This window comes from Eurosta solidaginis, chromosome X (genome assembly GCF_040869045.1).
Source record: "Eurosta solidaginis isolate ZX-2024a chromosome X, ASM4086904v1, whole genome shotgun sequence".
Taxonomy (NCBI): Eukaryota; Metazoa; Arthropoda; class Insecta; order Diptera; family Tephritidae; genus Eurosta; species Eurosta solidaginis.
The window spans coordinates 165154545-165164254 of record NC_090324.1 but is presented as its reverse complement, the minus strand read 5'-3'; the positions used below and the strand labels follow the sequence as shown (position 1 = coordinate 165164254).

The window sequence follows — 9710 nt, the reverse complement described above, 5'->3', positions numbered from 1 at the left end:
GTTTTGTATGGCTGACCAAAGTTCTCATACGTTTAAGTGTTTTTAGCTTGCATTTCGATAGTAGCAACACATTTTTGAAGTATTTTGAAAATTTCAAAACTTTCATATAAGTAGATGTTAGTACTTGTATGAAACTTTGTCAGTGTCTGTTAGCATCGCTTAGTGGTTTTGTATGGCTCACCAAAGTTTTCATACGTTTAAGTGTTTTTAGCTTGCATTTCGTTAGCAGCAACACATTTTTTAAGTATTTTGAAAATTTCAAAACTTTCATATAAGTAGATGTAAGTACTTGTATGAAACTTTGTCAGTGTCTGTTAGCTTCGCTTAGTGGTTTTGTATGGCTGACCAAAGTTTTCATACGTTTAAGTGTTTTTAGCTTGCATTTCGATAGTAGCAACACATTTTTTAAGTATTTTGAAAATTTCAAAACTTTCATATAAGTAGATGTTAGTACTTGTATGAAACTTTGTCAGTGCCTGTTAGCTTCGCTTAGTGGTTTTGTATGGCTGACCAAAGTTTTCATACGTTTAAGTGTTTTTAGCTTGCATTTAGTTAGCAGCAACACATTTTTTAAGTATTTTGAAAATTTCAAAACTTTCATATAAGTAGATGTTAGTACTTGTATGAAACTTTGTCAGTGCCTGTTAGCTTCGCTTAGTGGTTTTGTATGGCTGACCAAAGTTTTCATACGTTTAAGTGTTTTTAGCTTGCATTTCATTAGTAGCAACACATTTTTTAAGTATTTTGAAAATTTCAAAACTTTCATATAAGTAGATGTCAGTACTAGTATGAAACTTTGTCAGTGTCTGGTAGCTACGCTTAGTGGTTTTGTATGGCTGACCAAAGTTTTCATACGTTCCTTAAAATTGTTTTCTGACCCGCTCACCTCACATGACGAAAAATGTATGAAGATACAAACTTTCATACAAGTACAAGATACAAACTTTCATACAAGTACAAAGTTTCATACAAGTAGAAACTTTCATACAAGTACAAACTTCCATACAAGTACAAAGTTTCATACAAGTAGAAAAAAGTTTCATACAAGTTCACTTGTATGAAAGTTTCTACTTGTATGAAACTTTGTACTTGTATGAAAGTTTCTACTTGTATGAAACTTTCTACTTGTTTGGAAGTATGAAACTTTTTAATACGTTGTTGTTGTTGTTGTTGTTGTTGGTGTTGTTGTTGGTTTTGGTGTTGTTGTTGTTGTTATATTGAACATTTTTATTAACAAGTAGAAAAAAGTTTCATACAAGTAGAAAAAAGTTTCATACAAGTACAAATTTCCAACCAGTACAAAGTTTCATACAAGTAGAAAAAAGTTTCATACAAGTAAAAACTTCCATACAAGTACAAAGTTTCATACAAGTAGAAAAAGTTTCATACAAGTACAAACTTCCATACAAGTACAAAGTTTCATACAAGTAGAAAAAAGTTTCATACAAGTAGAAAAAAGTTTCATACAAGTACAAACTTCCATACAAGTACAAAGTTTCATACAAGTAGAGAAAAGTTTCATACAAGTACAAACTTCCATACAAGTACAAAGTTTCATACAAGTAGAAAAAGTTCCATACAAGTACAAAGTTTCATACAAGTAGAAAAAGTTTCATACAAGTACAAAAGTTTCATACAAGTACGCTTGGAAACCCTCACATGACCAAAAATGTATGAAAAATACAAGTTTTATAATGTGTTGAATTTTTACCAATAATACCATGTTGGTTTCTTTAGTAAACTAACTAGGCAATATCATCGAAAATATGATAAATTGTCCATATTGAATTTTTCATATATTTTCTGTCACGTGAGGTAATAATTTAATATTTTTATACTTATATGAAGATTTTCCTTTGTACTTATATTAATAAAAATGTTCAATATAACAACAACAACAACAGCAACACCATCAACAACAACAACAACAACAAGAACAACAACAACGTATTAAAAAGTTTCATACAAGTAAGGTAATAATTTAATATTTTTATACTTATATGAAGATTTTCCTTTGTACTTATATTAATAAAAATGTTCAATATAACAACAACCACAACAACAACACCAACAACAACAACAACAACAACAACAACAACAACGTATTAAAAAGTTTCATACAAGTAAGGTAATAATTTAATATTTTTATACTTATATGAAGATTTTCCTTTGTACTTATATTAATAAAAATGTTCAATATAACAACAACAACAACACCAAAACCAACAACAACAACAACAACAACAACAACAACAACGTATTAAAAAGTTTCATACTTCCAAATGTTCCATATTGTTTTTAGCTTGCATTTCGTTAGCAGCAACACATTTTTTAAGTATTTTGAAAATTTCAAAACTTTCATATAAGTAGATGTTAGTACTTGTATGAAACTTTGTCAGTGTCTGTTAGCTACGCTTAGTGGTTTTGTATGGCTGACCAAAGTTTTCATACGTTTAAGTGTTTTTAGCTTGCATTTCGTTAGCAGCAACACATTTTTTAAGTATTTTGAAAATTTCAAAACTTTCATATAAGTAGATGTTAGTACTTGTATGAAACTTTGTCAGTGTCTGTTAGCTTCGCTTAGTGGTTTTGTATGGCTGACCAAAGTTTTCATACGTTTAAGTGTTTTTAGCTTGCATTTCGTTAGCAGCAACACATTTTTTAAGTATTTTGAAAATTTCAAAACTTTCATATAAGTAGATGTTAGTACTTGTATGAAACTTTGTCAGTGTCTGTTAGCTTCGCTTAGTGGTTTTTTATGGCTGACCAAAGTTTTCATACGTTTAAGTGTTTTTAGCTTGCATTTCGTTAGCAGCAACACATTTTTTAAGTATTTTGAAAATTTCAAAACTTTCATATAAGTAGATGTTAGTACTTGTATGAAACTTTGTCAGTGTCTGTTAGCTTCGCTTAGTGGTTTTGTATGGCTGACCAAAGTTTTCATACGTTTAAGTGTTTTTAGCTTGCATTTCGATAGTAGCAACACATTTTTGAAGTATTTTGAAAATTTCAAAACTTTCATATAAATAGATGTTAGTACTTGTATGAAACTTTGTCAGTGTCTGTTAGCTTCGCTTAGTGGTTTTGTATGGCTGACCAAAGTTTTCATACGTTTAAGTGTTTTTAGCTTGCATTTCGTTAGCAGCAACACATTTTTTAAGTATTTTGAAAATTTCAAAACTTTCATATAAGTAGATGTTAGTACTTGTATGAAACTTTGTCAGTGTCTGTTAGCTTCGCTTAGTGGTTTTGTATGGCTGACCAAAGTTTTCATACGTTTAAGTGTTTTTAGCTTGCATTTCGTTAGCAGCAACACATTTTTTAAGTATTTTGAAAATTTCAAAACTTTCATATAAGTAGACGTTAGTACTTGTATGAAACTTTGTCAGTGTCTGTTAGCTACGCTTAGTGGTTTTGTATGGCTGACCAAAGTTTACATACGTTTATTAAAATTGTTTTCTGACTCGCTCACCTCACATCACGAAAAATGTATGAAGATACAAACTTTCATACAACTACAAGATACAAACTTTCATACAAGTAGAAACTTTTCAGTACTTTCACAAGTACAAACTTCCAAACAAGTACAAAGTTTCATACAAGTAAAAACTTTCATACAAGTACAAACTGTACTTGTATGGAAGTTTGTACTTGTATGAAACTTTGTCAGTGTTTGTTAGCTTCGCTTAGTGGTTTTGTATGGCTGACCAAAGTTTTCATACGTTTAAGTGTTTTTAGCTTGCATTTCGTTAGCAGCAACACATTTTTTAAGTATTTTGAAAATTTCAAAACTTTCATATAAGTAGATGTTAGTACTTGTATGAAACTTTGTCAGTGTCTGTTAGCTTCGCTTAGTGGTTTTGTATGGCTGACCAAAGTTTTCATACGTTTAAGTGTTTTTAGCTTGCACTTCGTTAGAAGCAACACATTTTTTAAGTATTTTGAAAATTTCAAAACTTTCATATAAGTAGATGTTAGTACTTGTATGAAACTTTGTCAGTGTCTGTTAGCTTCGCTTAGTGGTTTTGTATGGCTGACCAAAGTTTTCATACGTTTAAGTGTTTTTAGCTTGCATTTCGTTAGCAGCAACACATTTTTTAAGTATTTTGAAAATTTCAAAACTCTCATATAAGTAGATGTTAGTACTTGTATGAAACTTTGTCAGTGTCGGTTAGCTACGCTTAGTGGTTTTGTATGGCTGACCAAAGTTTTCATACGTTTAAGTGTTTTTAGCTTGCATTTCGTTAGCAGCAACATATTTTTTAAGTATTTTGAAAATTTCAAAACTTTCATATAAGTAGATGTTAGTACTTGTATGAAACTTTGTCAGTGTCTGTTAGCTTCGCTTAGTGGTTTTGTATGGCTGACCAAAGTTTTCATAGTTTTGAAAATTTCAAAACTCTCATATAAGTAGATGTTAGTACTTGTATGAAACTTTGTCAGTGTCTGTTAGCTACGCTTAGTGGTTTTATATGGCTGACCAAAGTTTTCATACGTTTAAGTGTTTTTAGCTTGCATTTCGTTAGCAGCAACATATTTTTTAAGTATTTTGAAAATTTCAAAACTTTCATATAAATAGATGTTAGTACTTGTATGAAACTTTGTCAGTGTCTGTTAGCTTCGCTTAGTGGTTTTGTATGGCTGACCAAAGTTTTCATACGTTTAAGTGTTTTTAGCTTGCACTTCTTTAGCAGCAACACATTTTTTAAGTATTTTGAAAATTTCAAAACTTTCATATAAGTAGATGTTAGTACTTGTATGAAACTTTGTCAGTGTCTGTTAGCTACGCTTAGTGGTTTTGTATGGCTGACCAAAGTTTTCATACGTTTAAGTGTTTTTAGCTTGCATTTCGATAGTAGCAACACATTTTTGAAGTATGTTAAAAATTTCAAAACTTTCATATAAGTAGATGTTAGTACTTGTATGAAACTTTGTCAGCGTCTGTTAGCTACGCTTAGTGGTTTTATATGGCTGACCAAAGTTTTCATACGTTTCTTAAAATTGTTTTCTGACCCGCTCACCTCACATGACGAAAAATGTATGAAGATACAAACTTTCATACAAGTACAAGATACAAACTTTCATACAAGTACAAAGTTTCATACAAGTAGAAACTTTCATACAAGTACAAACTTCCATACAAGTACAAAGTTTCATACAAGTAGAAACTTTCATACAAGTACAAACTTCCATACAAGTACAAAGTTTCATACAAGTAGAAACTTTCATACAAGTACAAACTTCCATACAAGTACAAAGTTTCATACAAGTAGAAACTTTCATACAAGTACAAACTTCCATACAAGTACAAAGTTTCATACAAGTAGAAAAAAGTTTCATACAAGTACAAACTTCCATACAAGTACAAAGTTTCATACAAGTAGAAAAAAGTTTCATACAAGTACAAACTTCCATACAAGTACAAAGTTTCATACAAGTAGAAAAAAGTTTCATACAAGTACTTGTATTTATAATATAATTTTTATACATTTTTATATGTGCGCGGCCTCAGTGCAATGCTAGTTTGCACTTCGTTAGTCTCAACACATTACAAAAGTATTTTGAAACTTTTAAAACTTTCATATATATACTTTCATATATATATGTTATGTTCGGACCTGTTAAGTTTTCTTGTGTTGAGTCAAATTATGCCGCAGGCTCCACTCCTGATAGTGCCCTTCCGTCAATTCCTTTAAGTTTCAGCTTTGCAACCATACTTCCCCCGGAGTCCAAAAGCTTTGGTTTCCCGGGAAGCGACTGAGAGAGCCGTAGCTACACCCAATCGCTAGCTCTAACTTTCGTTCTTAGTTTTTATAGAGGATTTGTCGCACCTAACAAACGCCTCTTTATATATAATTTTCATACATTTTTATATGTGCGCGGCCTCAGTGCAATACTAGTTTGCACTTCGTTAGTCGCAACACATTTTAAAAGTTAGTTAACGAGGCATTTGGCGATCTTAAGGGAGTCATAATTACTCCCGCCACCGTTTACCCGCGCTTACTTTAATTTGGACACCGTAACATTACGTTCGGTTCATCCCACAGCGCCAGTTCTGCTTACCAAAAGTCGCCCACTGGGCACATTATATCATATAACTTCAACCTTCATATCAAAAAAGGTGAGGTTCTTACCCATTTAAAGTTTTTAGTTGTAGATGACCATACGATCTGCATGTTTATCTAGAGTTCAACCAATATAACAATCTATAAAGATCGCTTGGTTTTAGTCTAATAAAAGCACACGTTCCATAAGGTCCGTGTTTATATTATTGCATGTATTAGCTCTAGAATTACCACAGTTATCCAACTAACTGTTAATGATCGATCTATGGAACCATAACTGATGCCTTTTGCGGTTTCACTTTTAATTCGTGTGTACTTAGACATGCATGGCTTAATCTTTGAGGTAAGCATATAACTACTGGCAGGATCAACCAGAATTATATTTAAAAAATATAATAAAAATTATATTTTTTGTGTTTAATGTAAATAATATTACTCTGCATATGCAAACAATTTAAATAATGAAAGTGAACAAGTTATATATATATGAGCTTCGCTAATATATTTTGTGTAAGCGGCCTAGGTAAGGAAAACCTCACTTACTTTCATTGGTCGCTTAAAACACATCTGTATAAATATATCGACTTTATTAGCCCAAATATAATAAAGTTCAGCTAACAAAATTTTTGTTGCTTTATTTGTGCTGTGCTTCATTGTAATATTTCATTTACATTTTTCTCTTTGTAAATAATACTACCGTACAAGCAACAATTTAAATAATGAAAGTGAGCAAGTTATATATATATGAGCTTCGCTAATATATTTTGTGTAAGCGGCCTAGGTAAGGAAAACCTCACTTACTTTCATTGGTCGCTTAAAACACATCTGTATAAATATATCGACTTTATTAGCCCAAATATAATAAAGTTCAACTAACAAAATTTTAGTTGCTTTATTTGTACATTATTATAATATTTCATTTACATATTTCTCTTTGTAAATAATACTACCGTACAAGCAACAATTTAAATAATGAAAGTGAACAAGTTATATATATATGAGCTTCGCTAATATATTTTGTGTAAGCGGCCTAGGTAAGGAAAACCTCACTTACTTTCATTGGTCGCTTAAAACACATCTGTATAAATATATCGACTTTATTAGCCCAAATATAATAAAGTTCAACTAACAAAATTTTAGTTGCTTTATTTGTACATTATTGTAATATTTCATTTACATTTTTCTCTTTGTAAATAATACTACCGTACAAGCAACAATTTAAATAATGAAAGTGAACAAGTTATATATATATGAACTTCGCTAATATATTTTGTGTAAGCGGCCTAGGTAAGGAAAACCTCACTTACTTTCATTGGTCGCTTAAAACACATCTGTATAAATATATCGACTTTATTAGCCCAAATATAATAAAGTTCAACTAACAAAATTTTTGTTGCTTTATTTGTACTTTATTGTAATAGATTACAATATTTGCTTTTTCATCATTTTTATAGAGGACTTGGCCCCTAAACAAGCGCCTCTCTTTATATTGCATATTTTAAATATGCATATTTTTATAAGATGATTACATCAAAACAATAATAAATTGGAAAATTAATTCCAATAAATTGTTTTCGAATCATTTTTCTCTTTGTAAATAATACTACCGTACAAGCAACAATTTAAATAATGAAAGTGAGCAAGTTATATATATATGAGCTTCGCTAATATATTTTGTGTAAGCGGCCTAGGTAAGGAAAATCTCACTTACTTTCATTGGTCGCTTAAAACACATCTGTATAAATATATCGACTTTATTAGCCCAAATATAATAAAGTTCAACTAACAAAATTTTAGTTGCTTTATTTGTACATTATTATAATATTTCATTTACATATTTCTCTTTGTAAATAATACTACCGTACAAGCACCAATTTAAATAATGAAAGTGAACAAGTTATATATATATGAGCTTCGCTAATATATTTTGTGTAAGCGGCCTAGGTAAGGAAAACCTCACTTACTTTCATTGGTCGCTTAAAACACATCTGTATAAATATATCGACTTTATTAGCCCAAATATAATAAAGTTCAACTAACAAAATTTTAGTTGCTTTATTTGTACATTATTGTAATATTTCATTTACATTTTTCCCTTTGTAAATAATACTACCGTACAAGCAACAATTTAAATAATGAAAGTGAACAAGTTATATATATATGAACTTCGCTAATATATTTTGTGTAAGCGGCCTAGGTAAGGAAAACCTCACTTACTTTCATTGGTCGCTTAAAACACATCTGTATAAATATATCGACTTTATTAGCCCAAATATAATAAAGTTCAACTAACAAAATTTTTGTTGCTTTATTTGTACTTTATTGTAGTAGATTACAATATTTGCTTTTTCATCATTTTTATAGAGGACTTGGCCCCTAAACAAGCGCCTCTCTTTATATTGCATATTTTAAATATGCATATTTTTATAAGATGATTACATCAAAACAATAATAAATTGGAAAATTAATTCCAATAAATTGTTTTCGAATCATCAAGCAAAGGTTAAGCTTCAGTGGATCGCAGTATGGCAGCTGCTCTACCACTTACAACACCTTGCCCGTTACCAAAGTCGTTTACAATTGATTCTAGGCATTGTCATTGTATTAAATAATGTTTTTATATATAACTAGCGCGGCATACGGGTGATATTTGAATCCTCCCGCATTTGCTATGTTATAAATAACATTGGCATCACATATATTCATTTTGTCGTTTATAAATTAAATTTATAAACTTTAAATGATTTAGAGAAGCCATACAATGCAATTTGCCCTATATTTATCATTGCAGTCCAGCACGGATACAACCTTAGAGGCGTTCAGGCATAATCCAACGGACGTAGCATCATACCACTGTTCGCTCGAACAAGTATTGTACCATTGGTCCGTACCTGCGGTTCCTCTCGTACTACGCAGGAATGCTGTCGCAATAATATTTTGTCATTAATAGGGTAAAACTAACCTGTCTCACGACGGTCTAAACCCAGCTCACGTTCCCTTGAATGGGTGAACAATCCAACGCTTGGTGAATTTTGCTTCACAATGATAGGAAGAGCCGATATCGAAGGATCAAAAAGCAACGTCGCTATGAACGCTTGGCTGCCACAAGTCAGTTATCCCTGTGGTAACTTTTCTGACACCTCTTATTAAAAACTCTTTAAACCAAAAGGATCGATAGGCCGAGCTTTTGCTGTCTCTGTGCGTACTGAACACCGAGATCAAGTCAGCATTTGCCCTTTTGCTCTATGTGTGGTTTCTGTCCGCACTGAGCTGGCCTTGGGACACCTCCGTTATTATTTGAGAGATGTACCGCCCCAGTCAAACTCCCCACCTGGCAATGTCCTTGAATTGGATCATACCTGAGTGTTGGAGTTATACCAAATTTTAATTATGATAATAACATCGAAAAATGTTATCATTTCTCATTAAAATATGTTTACAATTATATAACAAACTCGTGGTACTTTGATCAAGAAGCTTGCATCAAAACCCAATACCATAAGATATATAAATATATCCTTAATATGGCTAGGCAATGATACACGTTCCACTTAATCAAGTAAGTAAGGAAACAATAAGAGTAGTGGTATTTCATTGACGATAAATAACCGAAATTATATATCTCCCACTTATACTACACCTCTT

General features: G+C 31.2%; 1 non-coding gene across 1 annotated transcript in view; it reads right to left on the bottom strand.

Moving 5' to 3' along the window:
• Nucleotides 1-8549: 8549 nt before the first annotated feature.
• Nucleotides 8550-9710, bottom strand: part of LOC137235566 (large subunit ribosomal RNA) — a 4014-nt gene continuing 2853 nt past the window's right edge. The window contains exon 1 of the ribosomal RNA XR_010947984.1: nt 8550-9710. This exon is cut by the window's right edge and continues 2853 nt beyond it. This is a non-coding gene — a ribosomal RNA (large subunit ribosomal RNA).